At 36.8% G+C, this 19,102-nt stretch overlaps 1 protein-coding gene across 7 annotated transcripts in view; it reads left to right on the forward strand.

The window, feature by feature from the left end:
- The window catches only part of TPK1 (thiamin pyrophosphokinase 1), a 319,194-nt gene that overhangs the window by 9,747 nt on the left and 290,345 nt on the right, over window positions 1–19,102 (forward strand). For 2 of the 7 annotated variants that reach the window (XM_054817003.1, XM_054817001.1), the window contains exon 2: window positions 14,208–14,386. The exons of the other annotated variants lie outside the window; for them this stretch is intronic. The gene's annotated coding sequence lies outside the window, so the exon portion shown is untranslated. The remainder of the gene's footprint in view (window positions 1–14,207; window positions 14,387–19,102) is intronic. 7 annotated transcript variants of the gene reach the window in all.

Genomic DNA, 19,102 nt, shown 5'->3' on the forward strand with positions numbered 1-19,102 from the left:
GGACATGGGCAGAGTGTGTTGCAACACGGACATGCTCTGCACATCTCCTTTCACTGCAGCGAGCTGTTTTTCCTGCTGATGGAGTGTGAAGTCTGTGTGAAATTATCGGTGTCTGTCTTCCCCAGAGAGGACAGGGAGTGATGAGAGCTGGGTCATGGCCTTGCGGTACCACTCAGTGGAGATGGCCATATGGTGTGGGAGAGGGGGCACTTAAAAGGGGTGTCACAACAGATGTTTGGTAGCATACTTGTTGCCAAAAGCTTTAAGTGTCAGCTAGCTCCAGTAAGGTACTGTTAGAGCTGTTCCAGGGGTGCAGCTAAGGAGGAATGCAGTTTAGATAACACATAGTGTAATTTGTTATTTGCATTGGTATTGCAGTGGCTATGTTTTGTCAGGCGGACAAAGGCATAACAAGACCCAGAGGTTGGACATTGGAGCCGAGCAAATTCATGCTTGAATTAAGTACAGATTTTTAGCATGTAGAAGAATAACCAACCATTTGAACGTTGTACCTAGACAAAGGTGATTTATCAGTGTAAATCAGTTGCAAGTCATACTTCACTTGACAATGAATTCCAGTCACAGCAATCCTTTCTGACCTCTGAATCTATAAATCTGAAACATTTAGTCCACCAAAGGAGAGATGACTTTTCCCTGCTATTTAAGTTGTCAGGACAGACTTATGGGAAAAGAAAGGGACTGGTGTGTCCTGGGGTACTGTGGCATGGAGTCACTATCTCATGATGCAAAGGAGGTCTTTGAGAACTGGGAGTGGATTTCAGAGCTCTTGTGATGTGGTTCAGAAATTGAGAACAGTACTTTCTCCTTATGTTTTGAGTAAGTTGTATGTTAAAAAAAAAAAAAAACAAACAAACCCCCCAAAGCCCCCTGTAGCAATTGGTTGTGGTTCCTAGGCAGCAAGAAGAACTTACTGCAGTAAGACTATACTACATAGCATGCTGAATTTACTGCTGGTTACTGTGAACTATCAAAAGCTTTAAAATTATTGCCATAGATTCTATCCTTATTTATCTATAAATATTATAATTGTGAATCCCACAAGGAGGAAGAAAAGGCTTGAATTTAGACAGCAGAGCAAATAGTTATGCTGAACTTATACAACATTATGCCCAGCTATTCTGTTTCTCACCTAGATTTACATTTGCTGAATACACTTGCTGAAATAAATAGCCAGTTTCTTTTGAGAACGAAGTTGGAACTGAATAAATGTAAGGCTTCAGAGTACTAACAAAGGAAATGAACTCTAAAATAATGCAGTTATACAGCCCAAATAATGTAAATTAGAACAGCAGAGCGGAAATCTAAATTTAGGAATACGTAGGAAGAGCTAGTAATGTTTTGTGAGAGTTTATAAACTTAGTTTTGTAGTCTGATCCTTTGCTGTTTAATCTTCCCTTTTCTTCTTTTTCCCCAATGACAAATACATATGGAAAATACATGTCTTATGATTACAGCAGTAGGTAAAAGGAGTTTTGTTACTTTTCTCGAGTGGAGGAGCCTGTTGAAAGAGGAGAATGTGGCAAGGAAAGCCTGCTGTTGTATTCAGTGGAAGAGACTGTCAGCTGCGAAGGCTATCTGCATAGAAGAATTGTCCCATTCACAGTTTCCCCAAGAGCATACGTAACAAACCTTAGAAATATGCACTGGTTCTGTTACAGTTGGATAAGAAATGAATTTCAACTGCAGCAAAGAAGACTGAAGTTAGATATTAAGGGGAGAAAAGCATAGGTAGCAGGCAGAAGCGCTGGAATATGTCATTTGAGAAGATGATGTAGTCCTTGTCACTGGGGGCCTTTCCCTTTTCAGTGGTAGACAGAGGAATTGGCCAGAGAGGTGATTCTACTTAGGGACAGAGGAATGGACTCAATCATCTTTTGAAGACTTAGATGTACGAAAGCATAGGAGATCAAGATGTGTATTTAAGAATCATACACCTAGAGCCAGAAAGTGCTTTCTAGATGTGTATCAAGTGCTGAAGGACAGGCTGTTCCTGCAGACTTCAGTTGGCCTACTCCAACAAGCAGGACTTACAGACTGAAAACGTCAAAACACAAGAGTAAATTACTAATGCTTTATTCTGCCTTACAGTAATGATATTTATCCAAACATGATTTTTAGCAAAATCACAGATGACATCAAAAGTACACAAATGTATGAAAAGGGGTATAAGGAGTGAAGCTCTGTAAGTTCTGAAATCAGGAGTGAAAACTGTGTGTAGCAGTTGCTGTGAATTCGCAAGACAGTGAAATCTGTCTCTGATTTCATTTAATCAGTTTCCATACTGCTGCTAACTGGAATTTGAATTTCTAGAGATTTCAGAGAGATTACCTTGAAAAAAGTCTGGACGTTTACAAGTTCTCTTATTCTGTCATTTTTTGCAGATAATCTTGTGTGTGAATAAGAAACAGAAGTGTCTTCTAGAGACTGTGAATGGAGTTTTCTAGGAATCTGCTTTCTCTTGATGTCCAAAAAGGAGTTTAAATTATCAAAAAGAAAGCTTCTTTGAGAAAATGGCTCCTAACTTTTTTTCACAAACTCACAGTATATGTTTCTGAGTGTAAAAATCAGCAGGTGAATGCATCTACAAAGAGTTTATAGTTTAATCCACTTTATACTGACAGAATTAATTTATATCATTTTCGTGCATGTCACTATAGAGACAAACCCTGTTGTAAGTGTGATTTATACAGTCGTTATCTCCAATGAGAAAGCATGCCTCAAATTACTGGATTCCTGGTGATTTGAGGTACAACAGTTATGGAAGCTGTGTGCAATGTGTTCATGTGCTGCATTGGCAGATGGCTGAGGTGAACATCCACTCTCTCTTCAGTTTTAAATATCAGAATTGGTGGCAGTGTTGTCAAAACATGTCAGCGCTTGAAGGGTGGTGTGCAACAAACCACTGGCTCCACAACACATCCTGGAACACAAGTTGGGACTTTGAAACAAATTATATTCTTATGAAACAAGTGTTTGTTGTGGGTTTTTTTTTGTTTGGATTTTTTTTTTAGTTGTTACATACTTAAAGTTTGAGCTAGTAACCCAGAAGACTAGCACTTAGGAAAAGAGTATAGCAGCGATGTTTTTCTCTATATGTTGCATCAAGATGCAGCTGTGCTTATATTGTGAATTATACTTAACTCTCTGTATGGAAGTTTAATTTATTCTGATGGTCCTGGATAGGCAGTCAAATGCCAGTGCTTGGTAGTTCATAACAACTGTTTCATATAAATAAAATATATCGAGATTGTAAGGGGAGAAGGGGAGGCTGGGGAAGAGTATTTTCTGGACTGCTATATCGTAAGTTGCTGAATAGTCTGGAGCAACAAAACCTAGGGAAGGGAATAGGGGTTTTGAATCTAGTAGTTTTTCTGCTACCACTCTCATAGTAGGCTATGACTATAGAGGACACGGAAGGTAATGTCATAAAACAGAGGAAAGAAATGGAGCAAGATTCAGGAATAAATACAAGTAGTCTCTAAATGATATGCTGGCTTGAATTTACTTGATGGATGCCAAAAGCCATTCTTTTTTATTTAGAGAAGACAACACCCTGCCTGAGGGGACAAAGAAGATGGTTTGTTCTTTAGGGGCATAAAACTAGTTCTCTTAATTATTCCTGACATTTTGTCATTCATGCTATGAGCTTCCTTAGACGATAGAAGTAAATAGCCAGTCTCCTGTGAGTGTGAAACATGAACCAAATGAGTTTAAGGTTTGAAATGTGCTAGCATTGGCACCAAATCCTAGAATGATGTTGTCGGAGTTCCACAATAAGGCAATGGGAACAGTGCAAGATACCTAGGGTACATTAGAGGCATACACACTTATAGTTCTGAAGTTTAGGTTTAAGTAGAAGGCTGAACTTTGAATCTATTATTGCTGTATTATTTTAGCACCCTCAAGTCATCGCAGGAGACCTGTGGTAGAGGAGGTAGATGACAAAATCCTATTCTTGTCTTGAACGCTTTAAAGTCTCATCTTGCACAGAGAAACCACCTGGCTGAACCTACCACTTTCATGGAGTCCTACTCAACATGGAGGTGCCCAGAGCCTGTGCAGAGGTATAGCTTACAGCACTGGCAGCCAAAAAATCCAGCAGCTAAAAAACTGTAGGTATTTGCCAAAGAGGTATTTTGCAGATCACATTTATATGGGAATTCAAAGATAACTAAACATGAGTTGTTTAGAAAACACTGATTCTGTTCTCATGATGTTCTACAAACATGATCATTCATTTCAGTTTTTAACATCCTAGTGCTTTACAACATTTTGTATGTATTAGGGAGGTTTTCTCCTGACATTCTGGGTGTTCATTCAAGTTCGTTGTTTCTCCACTGTTATGTACAAGGTTGTAATTTTTTTCTTCATAGCCACTAAATTTATTTTTTGCTTTAAACATTAATATTGCTGGTTATTCCACTTTTATGCAGTTGTCTCTGGGAAAGGCTCTTGTGTGCAGTGAAGTACAAACAGCAGCATTTTGTAAGTTTACTCGTTTCCAGTTATCATGAACCTGAAGGTACTTGGGTTCTTTTTCCGAGTCCTGCATGTGTTGCATAATGTTGGGAAAGCTTTTAACATTGTTGTGCCTCAGTTCCTCATCAATACATTAGAGACAACAGTACTTTTTGAAATACCCTGCTGAAGAGCTTTAAAGTTTAGCTAGTAGTAATGGTACTGATTTTTTTTTTCTTTTAACGTTCATATTAATTGTAGATTTCAAGATAACACTGTTTGCTTTGTCAGAACCTAAAGAATGGTTCCTAAACCCTTTCAGAAAGGATGTCATTGTTATTTCTTAGATTGTAGCCTCTGCTTCTGACAGTTTGAATGCCATTATCAGAAGCAAAGCAAATGTAGTTGAACAAATGTGGTATAGAAAAAAATAAAGTTCCTACCAAGGCTTTTTTTTTACTTGGTTTTGTGAGATAATTTGTTGATTGCTTAGTTGATTTGGTTGCTGTTTTCAGTTCATGATACAGCAAATTACAAAATCTGTGACAAAATCACGGGGAAAAAAATATTTTTTTAGGAGAAAGGATTCAGAATGTTATGGTATTTAAGGACTAAATTAAGTATTCAGTCTCTTTTCAGAGGTAAACTGACCGTTGTGGACATGCAGCTGACTACTGATGGGCTGCTGACATTTCATAAAATGAGACTCCTCTGGTTTGGGGATTCTACTACCACCCCCATGATACAGTGCTAAATGTGATGTGTCTTTTCAAATGACCTTTGTCTTAACTTTAATCTTCTTTTAACCTCTTTGGGGAAGTTGTATTATCTGAATGTCTTTCATGTGGGAAAATTTACCATCCTTTAGCACCTTTTACACTTTTCAGATGGGTGTTAATGTTATTACATTAATAATAGTGTTATGAACAGGACTGACCTTTTGGGCATTTAAAACAACTTTACAATATTAGAACAGTGCTTATACCATTTGTGTGATTAAAAATTCTGTCAATCACAAGTAAAAATGGGATCGAAGAGGCTGAGATTAGAACTCCTGTATTGCAAGCCACGAGTTTTAAATAATAAGTATTTTTCTTATTAAGGGTTCAGGTGCTGAGAGAAGATGCATGATCAGTACCTGTAGCATCTTTTGAAGGTTCAGATTGCCAGTCCTTTCAGAATGAGGCAGTGTATGTGGAAATAATTGGAAAATAACCTTGAAGGTTTCTGTGCCTGTTTGAGTGTGAATGGATATATGTCAGACCTAATTAGGTCTACTGAGGAAAACATAAATGTCAATCGCTTTTTACCAAATGCATCCAGCTACTTTTGAGATTGTGAATGGGGTCCAGTGAGCATACAGCCTGTTTAACGTCACCTTTCTATCTTATGTCTTTTAGTTCTGTCCCCTGTGATGTATGGCATTTGATTTTTTTTCTTGAAAACAAAACCAAAGAGCTGGAAACTAAGCATTGCCACTCCAGTGCTTGCTTAGCTAATGTGTCCAGAAAAGCAGATGTAACTTAACTAATTCAGGACACTTAATGAAAATGGTGGTTATTTTACCTTTCAGTGGTTCATAGGGTTTAATCGGTTAGATCATAGAGCTCTATTGCATTTGTTGGAAACCTGATGACCCCTCCAGTGCCTTGTCTAACCTATTTTTTTATTCTAGAGCTATGACTTTATCAAATCCTGTTGGAAATATGAAATGCATATCTGTTTTCAACCATGGTTATATGTAAAATGATCTTTCCTGCTAAGTTACATTTGGGTACACCTATTGTGTGTACTCCTGTCTTCTTTCTTGGTAAGTGATGTACTGCTGGCTTTGCAGGGCCATCATGAAGTGTACTGTCTTTCAAATCTTTTCTCTCTGGGTGGCTTCTTTAGAAATATTTCTAAAATTCCAGCCATGTGCTCTTGTAGTTTGTTAGAAATGGGTAAGTTTCCCTGGGGATCCCTTAAGAGCATACTAGGAATAAAAAGGGTAGCGTCTAGAAGTAGCATCACTGAGTCAGTAGAGTCTCTGATTGTGCTGGATAGGAAAGAATGCACCTTGCTTTTAAATTTGTTTGGGGAATTTGGAGACAAGTGGCATTTTGATATTGTTCACATGAGAAAGTTTATTTAAAGGCATGAGCTGCACTGTGCAAGTAAACTTTTACAAATCCCTTTATGGACTCTGTTTTGTGATGTGAAAGCAGCTTACTCAGTTCAACTTAAATGTGTTCCTAAGAAAAAGATCTTAAATAAAACTGAAGTAAACCTAGTGGGAGCTGAAACAAGAGTGTCCATGCAGCTTTTCGTACAAATATAATTAAGGTGGTTGAAAATGATACCTTCCAGATATCTATTCAGCATTTTCTTGGAGACAGTCTCTTACTGGGAGTGGAGGGGTGAGAGACAAGACTTCCAGCATCCGATGTTAGCATTCATAACATGGAAATCAGTGGAAAAATCATATAAGATCTCATTTTGGCCCTGGTATGAATAGTGGAGTGAAATTTTGGAAACTGTTCACATCCATGGCTTGTCACTAACAGACTTAAGATTTGAGAAACTGATTTCCTCCTTTCAGTTTCTCACTTTCCCTTCCTGTGAACTAGAGATCCCTCGAAATACATTTTGTGCCTTGCAGTGCTCAGAAAAGTGCATGTGATTCACCAAAGATATGGTCAGTGCATGTATCACCAGATGGTCCTGGAGATTCCTCCACAGACTGTGCTTCTGCTCTTAGAGTTTATTATAAGTTTGCTCGATTTTAGCCTTATTTTCTTTCACAGTGAATTTTTTTAAAATTTCAAATAGTCTTTTTTATTAACTCACTGTAAATGTAATATCGTCTTTAATATTTTAATTACTATTTATGGAAGCAAGAGAGAATGGAATCTTCTGTTATATTGCAGTAAAACAGATAAGGTCCTTTAAGGGGTTTCTTTTCAAGTACTTCTTCCAGAATGTTTGCTAGAGCTACTCAAGCTGTTCATGGATTATTATGCTTGCTGGGTTTTAAATGTGTGTATAACACCAATTAAATGTAATGGTATATATGCTTAAAAACATTGCAGGTTGTAACATTGTTATCTTTACAATTGTTATAGTTCTTTAATTGTTAGCATTTGAGTCACCTTAAATTCTGTCTTTGGAAATGCTGTCTACAGCACTGTGCTGTAGAGAGCCCCTGAGTGAGCAGGAGGAGAACTGGTACATCACAGCGATGCTCTTGGTACAGAGCATTATGCTGCTATAGCAGTGCTCCTTTCAGGACCTCATGTTATGTATTTGTGTAGTATTGGGTGGGCGTTATCAACAGACTCAGAATTCTGCATGTACTGGTTACTGCCCTGTCGACGTTAGTGGAAATGCGATTTGTAGGTGGTTCAGATTAGCAAGGTAATTGTGACCCTTCTGAAGGCTGAGACTTTATCCTATGCAGACCTGGTCATTATAACATGCAGAATAATTGTATAGGCTGGCTAATCAGAACTAAAAAGCTAATTACTGGGAAAATGCTTATTCCTTTTCTCTTGAGAACATACTGCTCAATACTTCATTATTAAGCAATTATAATTTATACAACATTACAGGTTTGCTTGATGTTATGCAGACAATGCCCCAAGTAGTTCAAAGGCTAAATTAGCAAGGGATGCTTCTAAATAATGGGAGAAGGTATCATTATTTCCTTGCATTGCATGTTCTGCAATTAGGGAACTTTGCTTTTAGGGTGTTCTGTTCTTATTTTTCTATTTTCTCTCTCCTTATTTCTGAAATTTTTGCTAAGATGTTCCACATCATCTCATTATCTTTTTCTGAGCATGAGGAACACTCACCCTTATATGAATGGTTTGATGGCTATTAAGGACATAATTAAAACTTTTATTTGCATTGAAATATGTCCTGAAAGATGAGGCCTCCAGGCTAGTGGAAATTAACATGTAGACTGTTTTTTATTCAGAACTATTCACATACTAGTTTAAGATATTTAATATAAACTATGAGAAAAGAGGGAAAGGAAGCATCAAGTAAAGGTGAGATGACTGCAGTCAGCACTATGAGTGGTAATCATGGCATGCAAACTGCTTAACTGCCAATCTGTGTCTGTGGGTATTGTGGCACCAGGCAAATTTTAAGAGATTTTTAAGGATAATACATATTGAGCTTGAAGTTTGCACAAATATGGGATGGTTTAACAGAAAGCATTGAAAATTCATATGGCTCGCACAGATCCTTTGGGCTGAAATTGTTGCAGGACATCCGTAAGTAAAACATTAAAAAGGTGGTCTGAGATGTCAGATGTACTGACAGAGAGGAGCCAGCAGTAGAGGATAAGAACAGCATCATCTGATAGCCTAGTAATGGGTGGGATCGTTCAGAAACAGTAGGAGAGGGGTAATCAGAGGATCTTTAGAGTTTTGTAAGAGGATAGGGAGGAAAGAAATTACAGAGGAATATTTGAAAAACAAAAATAAAAAATGGGGACAGACCCGTAAAAGCTGACGAGTGACTGCATGCCAAGAACGCGTTGGTGTTTTTAACCGGTGTCCTGAGACCATTCAGGATTCTGATTCTCTTGCAAAATTCCTTCTGACCCAAGGGGCCTGAAGTGTTCATGTGCAGTCCTAACCGGTGATGGCATTGAGTAGCAAAGACTGGTTATAGCGTAAAATGTCCCGATGAGTGTAAGTTCCCCATTGTTTCATCAGGTTATGTGAATTAGACTAGCGGTGTAAGCAGAATTGGATCTGGCACCTGTCATGCTTTTGTAGTGCCAGAATGATTACGTAAATGCATGACACAGCTTACTGCTTTTTCAACACTCACTCTTTGCAATTACACCCTTGCCTTTTAGTTTTATTTCTGGTGCCCATAAAATCTGTTTTTATTCTTAAAAAAAGCAGACCAATCCATGCCCGAAGGAGGATGGATCTTTCAGTTTTAGCATGTGCAAATAAAAAATAATGATAAACTACAGTCCATTCAGGTTCTTATGGGTGCTGCATGTTTGAACACATTGGTTTGGATTTTGAGCCTGTGAACTCTGGCCTTTTATCTTATTTGATTTTGTTTTCATATTAATATCTTAATTTTCATTTCACTTTTAATTAGTTTCATGATATTTGACGGCAAAACGTTTGCTTTATCTTCACTGTTAATAGTCTAATTGTTTCTCTTGCCTTAAGTAATCTCTCGTTAACTTTATAAGCCATCTTTTCCACATCATCTACAGAATTAATTTCCTGTGTATGTAGTTGTATTGTCTGCAGCATCTTTCCCCAAACTTTCTCAATTAGCATTTTTATTGTTTTATTGGATTTTTTTCTGTAAGAATTAAACTGTGAAAACAGTCGATAAAAATTAGTATTATTAGTTGGTCATCTTTTCAGACATCACTAAAAAAATCTGTGTATTCCCTATTGGTGAAACAGCTTAGGAGTTTAGAGGTGATACAGGTCTTTTAAAAAACAAAACACACACAAACCAAACAAAAAACCCCAACTACCACACAATAACTGAGTGCTATTTTCTAAATCCAAATTAAAATTGTCAATAACTTTTGATGTGCTAACAGCAGATGTGGTTGGTGGTTTTACAGGAGAAGAGGTGTGTGTAGTGGTTGTTTCCCCTAGTAAGAATTTTATTGCCATTTTCTGTTGGTTACATTCACCAGAAAGAATTAGTCCTTGTAGACAGCAAACAGATGTTGCAAGCAGGTATGTTTTAGCTCTTGGAATGCTCTTCGGTATTCCCTTCCCTTCCTTTCATGAAATTACATACAGAAATATAATGAATTAATCATGATCGTCTACCACATCACCTTTGGTCATCTTTCTTTTATATCTTTAATGGGCATATTGCTTTATTTTCTCTGTGCGTGTATGCAAGATGTTATCTTAGATTGTGACGTACTTCGTGGTTTTCAGATTCCAGTCATTTATGTTAGTAGTATGCCACCAAGGTCACTTGCGGATATTGGAAGACTGGAGGCCCTTGTTGGGAGATACAGTGCTACCGTAGGGGGTCTAGTTCTGCCAGGGAACTGTTGAGAGTGTTATTCACTACACGTTTAGGTCTTTGTTGCAAGTCAGGTTATTCTGGGAGGGACAAAGTGCTGAAGAGTCAAGTTATTAGCATGACACGTATTATAGATGTGTTATGGATGCAGATGAATTTTAAAAAAAATTATTCCCATCTAACGTGGTATTTAATGGAACTCCAGTGCTAAAAATATAATGTTGCATTTTTTAAAGAAAAAAATCCCCAAACAAACCCACCAAAAATGGTGGTTCCCTGTCACCTGGTAAATCCAAAGCAGCAGAGTGTCTGCTGCAGTGGAGCTCTAGAAGATCAGCTCTTCCCTCACTCCTGAAAGAGAGCTTCTGTACTCGCTGTGTGTCATTTTCAGAAGAGTAAGATGAGATGAGCACCTGTATTGACAGACACTTTGTGCCTTTACTGTAGGTCTTGGGTTGAGAGAAGATTACTCTGTCCTGGAAAATTATGCAGATTTTTAAAAGATGTTTTTGTCCTAAATTAGGACAAGAAGTTGAAGTCTCAAAAATCCCTATATTTTAGCAAAGCATTTTCATTTAAACTATCTTTAAAATGTTTTATATCAAAGGTGATTATTGAGGTTCATTCTCTCATTGTGAGAGAATTTTCACTATTAAATATAGGGATAGTTTAACAACTTCAGAGATTTTAGAAACAAACATGTTTATCAAACCTCATTTTTCCTGTGAACAATTGGTTTTAATAATGAGTATTTATTTTGAGACAAAAAGATGTTTCATCAAAAATGTCCCAGTTTGCTTTATCTGCTGTGTGTTTTTTTTTTCTTCTGTAAACTCAGAGCCTGGTGCTATATGATAAAATATATATACTTACTATAGAAATATTTTCATTCCAATGTGCTTTAAATTTAATGTCTGCTTGTATTTCTTTGTAAGACAAGAAAAAACCTGACAGTCAGGGGAAGACTACTTCTATAAATAATATAACCCTTACGTAAAATCCAAGACAGTAGTAGTTTATACCTATACTTCAAAAAGGAAGGTAAGACAAGGTAAGGTAATTTATATATAGTATAGGTATACTTTTTTCTGTTAATGTTCATATGTTTGCTGAACAATCCTGGCATACAGAAGATTATTGTGCATTGTGAAAACTTTATGGTGAATTATAAGATGAAAGTAATTCTTCAAACTATGCATAATTAAGCCTTGTACATTTTTAACTAAGAAAGATGCACCTTGTGACAGATTCTGACCTGATATGCCTTGGCATTTCCTCATTAATTTTGATATTGTTGTGCCTATTTTCTAGATTTTTTTAAAGTCATTTAATCAGTTGTTAAGATACTTCAAATACGTGCGCTGCAGCATGAGCATATTTAAGAGTTTGACTTTAGATCATTGAACTTGGTGAGAGTTGTTTTTGCTGCTGGATTAGACCAAATTGAATGTATAGGGGAAACACAAACTCAGTTTTGTACAGCTAGAACTAAAAAAAAGTATAGAGATGGGTAACAAGGACTTTCAGTGGTATGGAACGTTTCCATGCAAGTAGATTAAATGGACTGGAACTTCAGCTTGGAAAAGAGATGACTAAGAGAACATACAGTAGAAGCCTATAAAATCATAATTATTACCAAAAAATAGCAACTGGGAAAAATAATTTTGTTTGGTTTTTTTCTCCAATGCCAGAACTGAGAGTGTAAAATGAAATGGTTGCATAGAAGGTTTGGAGCAAAAGAAGTACTTTTTGTGCAGAGTGCATTTAAATTGTACAAGCTCACTGCCACAGATATGGGGAAATTAAAAGTATTAAGAGTTTCAGAGGGATTAGAGGAATTGATGGACAAAGAAATAGCAGTGGCTGTTGAAGGCCTGGATGCAGCCTCTGGTTCAGTTTCTAGCCACTGGATGCTGAATGATATACTAGGGGAAACATAATTTTATGCATGCTCAGTTTCCATACTCTTCCCAAAGCATTTAGTGCTTGTTATTGTCAGAGTCAGAACAATAGACAGACCTTTGATTTTTTTAAATTTTTTTTTTCTTCACTACCTAGTACTTAATTTCTAAAGAACTAAAGATACAGACTGCTGTTAACTGTAGAAATAACTCTTCTGGATTAAGACTTTCCCCTGCCTTCCCAATCGTATCTTCTGAGAGTTTGTCACTGCTGGAGGTTACCTCACCCCAGGTAGCAGGGTGGCCAAATGAGCGCTCCTGATCTGCTTTGGTGTGCAGGGCCCAGGTTAGCTCGGAGTGCCCCCCTGGGTACTAATGTTTTATGACACCATTTTTGCAGTGATTGTCTGACCACGATGCTAGTCAATTCATTCAACTTAAAGTAGGGGGGAAACGAGTGATATGATCAAGACAAATGCATCTGCATTACATTTTGATTAATTTTTCAAAATCTGAGGATAAATCCTGTACCCTTTGAAATCATTGGCAAAACTCGTCGAGTAAAATGACAGTAGGTTTTACAGCATTGATTTAGTTAAATGGGTACAAATCTGTATGCAGAGAAACTCTTTATGTTGTGATAACAAAATTGCAGAAAATAGTCTTATCCAGAGTTGAATTTTCTGCTACTTCATCCTGCATAAAGGTTCTAATAATTAGTATGGGATAACATAATAAAGCATTTTATACATGATTTTTCAGCAGGCTTGGCTGTTGTTCTCAAAGAATGTGTTACAGTTATGATCCTACTGATATCAGTAAAATACTATCAGAAAAATTTTCAATGCAATGAATTGCAGTAGTCTCTGTTACCAGAACTATATCATCACTACTTATTTTTTGTCATCAGTAAATAAACAGTATGTGAGATCTTAAAGGGCAAACTAGTACAATGTTTCATACGGACCTCATTTCACATGTTAACTATTCCATACGAAACTAAAGCACATCTCATAGCAAGCTGAAGGATAGAAGAGTTTTTTCTCTGCTTTGTAAAGTGCTTGAGTTCCTTGCATGGAAAACTATGTAAATGCAATACAATTATATTGATGATGATTATGGCAAAGTGCTTTAGAAAATGATGCAGGAAAGTGATTAGATCCTTCTCTCCCTTAAAAAAAACCAACAACCAACCAACAAACCTGATGCCTGAATAGTTCTGGTTTTTATTACTTGAGGGATGAAAGCTATGTAAAAACAAAGCAAATCTGGCTTGTAGTGTGGATATTTAATTTTCAGGATATTAGTATATTTGCAGAGTACCTACTTTATTACCTGAGCTCAGAAAAGATAAATCAAAAAAACTAGCTGAAACACACAGTATTCTAGCCTCATTTAAAAAAAAAAAAAGCTGTAATTAGTTATAGACATGTTAAAAAAATAACATGCTTATTTTGAGCCATAGAGCATTACAGTTTGTAATACAAATTTCCCATCAGAACAGAGTGATAAAAACTTGTTTGTTAACCAGTCTTCCAGTAAAAACCAAGTAAATATACTCATAACTATGTGTCAACACTATGCGCCAACTATGGAAAAAGCCCTATTGAGTGCAGATCTCAAGAGAATTAATGACAGATCAGCATGTCCTCTTTGGTTTAATTATTGTTCAGAACTTACTGAAATGACAGCCTGAACCGCGGAATGCAATATTGGGCCTTAAGAAAGAAAACTGACTGTTGTTTAGTATCCCTGTAAAGGGACTGCCACTATATAGCTTGTAAATGGTTGTTCTTTTGCTCTCAATTTTAGAAAGCCTCTTGACCTTGTATTGAAAAGCAGATGGGTTATTGAAGTCTAGCGCCTCACAGAGCCCAGTCTGCAGTGCTGGAACGCAGGATTGTTGCTGAACTGTTTGGTTTGGATTCAGAGTCCCTCCTGATAGTTGTCAGTATAGTGAATATATTCCCAAACGGGAGAAGAAAGAGTTGGTAAGCTGTTTTATGTTATCCAGTATTAGATTTTTATAATGTAATAACTAGGTATGTGTTGGACAGTTTTGTATTTTGCGAATGCAGTCTGTGGAAACAAAAATACTACCAATTAATGTTTTAAATAATGTATTTCTCTGTATATGTAATAAGTGCAACTCAACTTGTAGTTTATCAAGTCGTCGTAAAGGTAACAAGAATGAAAAAGATTGGCTGGATCATCTAATTGATGACAACTTTTATCTCACACAATGTAATCCTTTTCTTGCTTTTAACTAGCTCAGTTTTTTTATGTAACAGCAGGATTTTTTTGTCATTTACTCCCTCCTATTTGGCTGACACTACAAAATGCCATCGTTCTAATATCTAGGACCTGTCTTCTAACTTCTGTCTTCATGGGCAACTTACACCTATTTATTCACATGTGAATATTTTCCTTCCAATCCTGTTTTCCTGCATGGAATCTTCCATAGGAGGTTCTGTACCTTTTACACAAATTTTTGTTCTCTGTGTACTGAATGTAACATTGGATTGCATTTGTCTTGTGTACAACTTTGTCTTTGTGTGACTAGTCGTGATCTTGTGACCAGTTGGCATACTTGTGTACTTATTATGCTTGGGCAGTTCATGAGCTCCAAGCATATAGCCTGGGCTTTTTTATTAGACCCCCAAACACATTTCTTGTGCTTCTGGTATTATTGAGTTTCATCCAGTTTTTGTTATTTCATGTCTCAAAGCCGTGCATTAAATTCCATGAGATATCCCTCTCTTTGTGTTGATGATGCCTTCTTTGTCATTTGTAAACTTTGTCTTATGCCACAGTTATTAAAATATTAAGATTAGTCCTAGCACTGATCCCTGAGAATCTGTGCTGATAACCTTTTCTTCAATTTGGTACATTTGCTTTTGAAACAAATGGGTATCATTTGCCTGTTAACGAATTTCTTGCCCAATTTAGCCCTCTTCTACTGATCCCTGTTTTCTGTAATTTAAGTTATAAGATCCTGTGCAGCTTCATGACATATTCCCTTGCGCTTCCAGATTTTTATGACATATCTCTTCTTCTGAAAATCAGTACAGAAAAAAATAAAAACCACCCCCAAACATTTAATCTGACATGATTTTCCTTCAGGGAATTCATGTTCATCAAAATATACTTGAGTTCTTTACTTCATAATGCTGTATTTTGCAGAATAACTGCAGACATCATTGGTAGATGCTTTTAAGTCTTCTTTCTGACAGTGTGCTATTAGCTGCGCAAGTGAACAAGTCCTCACAGGGTGATTTCCAGCCAGACAAATGTAATTTTTTTATCTTAATATGTAAATCAGGATCAACTCAGTAGAAATCCTTTAAGTCACCCTGTTGTAAATTGTATGCAAACAAGAAGAGATTTCTAGATTGAGCATTGTCTTGTACGGACAAAATTCAGGTTGAGTAATTTAATATTCCAGAATTGCTATAAGATACAATTATCAGTAATAACGCATTGTACTTCTCTAGAGTTCTTCCTACTGGAATACTGTAGTGACAGGACAAGAGGTAATGGCCTTAAGCCAAAGGAGGGTAGATTTAGATTAGAAGTTGGGAAGAAATTCTTTACTGCGAGGGTGATGAGGCACTGGAACAGGTTGCTCAGAGAAGTTGTGGATGCCCCCTCCCTGGAAGTGTTCAAGGCCAGGTTGAATGGGGCTTTGAGCAACCTGGTCTAGTGGAGGGTGTCTTTAATAGTCTTTGAGGTCCCTTCCAACCCAGGCCAGTCTATGAGTCTATGCTTTTTTACCAACAAAAATGTGTTACACTTCATTATACCCAACAAAGTGGGTATTAGCAAGAGATAGGGGAAAATTTTTAAGTGAAAACCATTTTTATAGGAATACAAAACATTTTTGCTGGAAGAGTATTAATAGGTTGAAGGTCAAACCTCATGTCAGAACAAGAGAAGTGAGACTCCTGAATAACACATAGATGAGTAATCCAGTCATTAATTTGCAGTATTGCTCCAAGAGCTTTTTATTTATTTATTTATACATACCATCCAGAACAGCTCCAAGAGACCCATGCCCTAGGATTGCACAAGGTTGTAGATTAGTGTGCTTACTGAAACACATCTCAACCTATGCCTTAGCCATGTTCCCAATGTGAGCCTGCCTGCTGCCTGCGAGGCACCTCAGCACATGTGAAGTATGAAATGTGACTTTGGTTTAGCTTTACCTAGCCTGGGTACTGATAGTGGCATGGTGTCTTAGACATACCGAAGGAAACCATTTATTACACATGCTCTTTATTATCATGTTGCTTACTGTGTTACTAAGGCAACAGATGTTTTCTGTTTCTTCTGAACTTCAGTTCCTGAACCTTCTCTTCATATCTGCATGATTTAATCTAAAAGCAGTTTGCTGGGAAGATCTGGGGAAGCCAGCTCATCCATTTATGAATGGATATCTGCTGCCTGGCTGGATATATTTCTGAGTGATGTAAACCCCATGGATTTCTGTTCATTTCCTTTTAGGTCTGACTTTTACCCTGTTTTTTCATATGCTTTTCCTGTAGTTGCATATACATGAAAGTCTCCTTCCTCATCCTAGTATAGACAGTAAGATCCTTTCCTTCAGATGACTTCTGAATGTTGCTTTTGTTTCAGTCAGTTTACTATTTATGGCATAGCTTCTACTTTCTACCATCTGTCTTTTCACATTAGGTCTATTTGTTTCTGGCTTTGATTAAGCAGACTTACTAAATGATTTCGTAAGATCCCTTCTACCTTAATTTTCTGGTTGTGGTTTCTTTTTCTTCATGCTTGAGCTTTTACGTTAAGAAATTTGTGTCTGGGATTTCATTTTTGGCTTTAATGTTTTATGCCAATTGCTGTATAAATAGCAGTAAAATTGAAAGAGGAAAATGTGTGTACAGATATATACAAATATGTTTAAAGTAAAATTTCAAGAAAAACTTATTGAGGAAGAAGGACACTTAAGAAAAGTTCATTAAGAAAATCATAGGTCCCAACATGTTATGGCTGTTTTAAGAGGAATGAGAAAGTATGAAGCTAAATTATTTCCTCCTTGTTCACTTAGAAAATGGAACCTAAAAAAAAAGGCATTTCCAACTCATTCCTTGAAATTAAGGAGGTTACATCAGTGATCTATTTAACTGACTAGGCTGACCCTCCTCTAACAGAAGCCCTCTCTGTAGTGCCAAGGTGTCACCTTTTAGTAAGACACAATATTCGCTCTCATCTGTTTCTATTATGCTTTTTCCTGCTAGAGCTGTGGAAACACAGCTCCATTTAAACAAGATTCAATTCTTTGTCATTAGAATGAATAAAACAAAGGGAAGTAATTTTGAATCCACTAAAATTCTCTGAAAAATGTAATAATAGCAGTTTTGCTAATTTTGCAAGAGGAAAAAGTGTTCTTCAGTGGTAGTTTTGTCAGCTCTTTCCTACTGAGAACTAGGAACTGCCTTTATCTTCAATAGTATCTTAGCTCAATGCAGCTAATCAGGTTATGAGTACACCTTTTCTTTCTAAGCATACAGACTCAGCCTTCAGATCACTCTCTGAAGTGAGACTTTTCATGAAAAGCTTGGGAAGGATTTGGACTTAATCACTTCTTTTAATTAAAAGCTTCTCCTCCTCCATCAAATTCTGTGAGGGATCAATAAATCACAGATTTGTAATATTAAAAAAAAAGAGTCTCTTGCTGTGTTTGTTGCATAGCTATCTAATGGTGACTTCATCCTGAATATTACTCAGTGCTTTGGATTAAAGCTTCTGAAATTGGCCACTCTGTTTTGGTTTGGTTCACTGACTGTTTGAATTTCTTTTAATGTGTGTTGTCCATCTGTAGCTTTTTATTTTCCTTTGCTCTAAGGTTCCTCTGACAACAAACAGCCATGTTCTGATTGCATTATCCTGTATAGCTATTACATGGCAGTACTTTTAAAGAAAGACTGCTTTTGTGAGACTGCTTTAGAAGTCTTCCAAGCAGATGCTGGAAAGCACTAAACACAACTGGATCTGTCATTGTTTCAGATATTTCCTTTTATTTTTCTTCCTTTTTTCTTTCTCTCTCCACCTGCACCATTTAAAATAAGTGTTGGCAGATCCTTATTCCCACACACACAACCACTGATGGCAGTGAAGCTCTCATCACGTCTCTGATGGCAGTGCACAGCTTCTTCCTTGAAAGAGCAGCAGCAACAAAAAATGTGAATTACTTCTACTTTCCTGATGTAAATCATAAACAGTAGCTCTGCTTGGGAAAGTGGGTGCCACCTCTAGTAAGAAACAGCAGCCAGTCCAAAATAAGAAAAGATGTGAATAGGCTCATGTGCCAACAGGATGGTAAGTTGGGGCCTAATATTTCAATCTAATATTGATTGAATAATGCATAATAATTAATTATACTAGTATATGTGCATTATTTTCAAAAGTCTTATATTTCCTTAAAATGTTTCTGCAGTGGTTAGGGTTAAAAGTTAATATGACTGGCTTTTGAAGTCAGCAGGAAGAATATATTCTAAGAGGGATAGCAATTTAAAGCTGGAAGTCAAATGGTTTGAAATAAATATATGAAAAGCTTAAGATGAGTAAGTTAATCTTCTTTTACAATGAGTCAAGAGCATCCATACAGTTACTTCAGCAGAGTAGATGGGAACTGTGGTGTGTTTGGTTTTTTGTTTTGTTTGTTTCTTTTTAACTAACACTGTAGA

Source organism: Grus americana, chromosome 2 (assembly GCF_028858705.1).
Source record: "Grus americana isolate bGruAme1 chromosome 2, bGruAme1.mat, whole genome shotgun sequence".
In the NCBI taxonomy this organism is placed as follows: Eukaryota; Metazoa; Chordata; class Aves; order Gruiformes; family Gruidae; genus Grus; species Grus americana.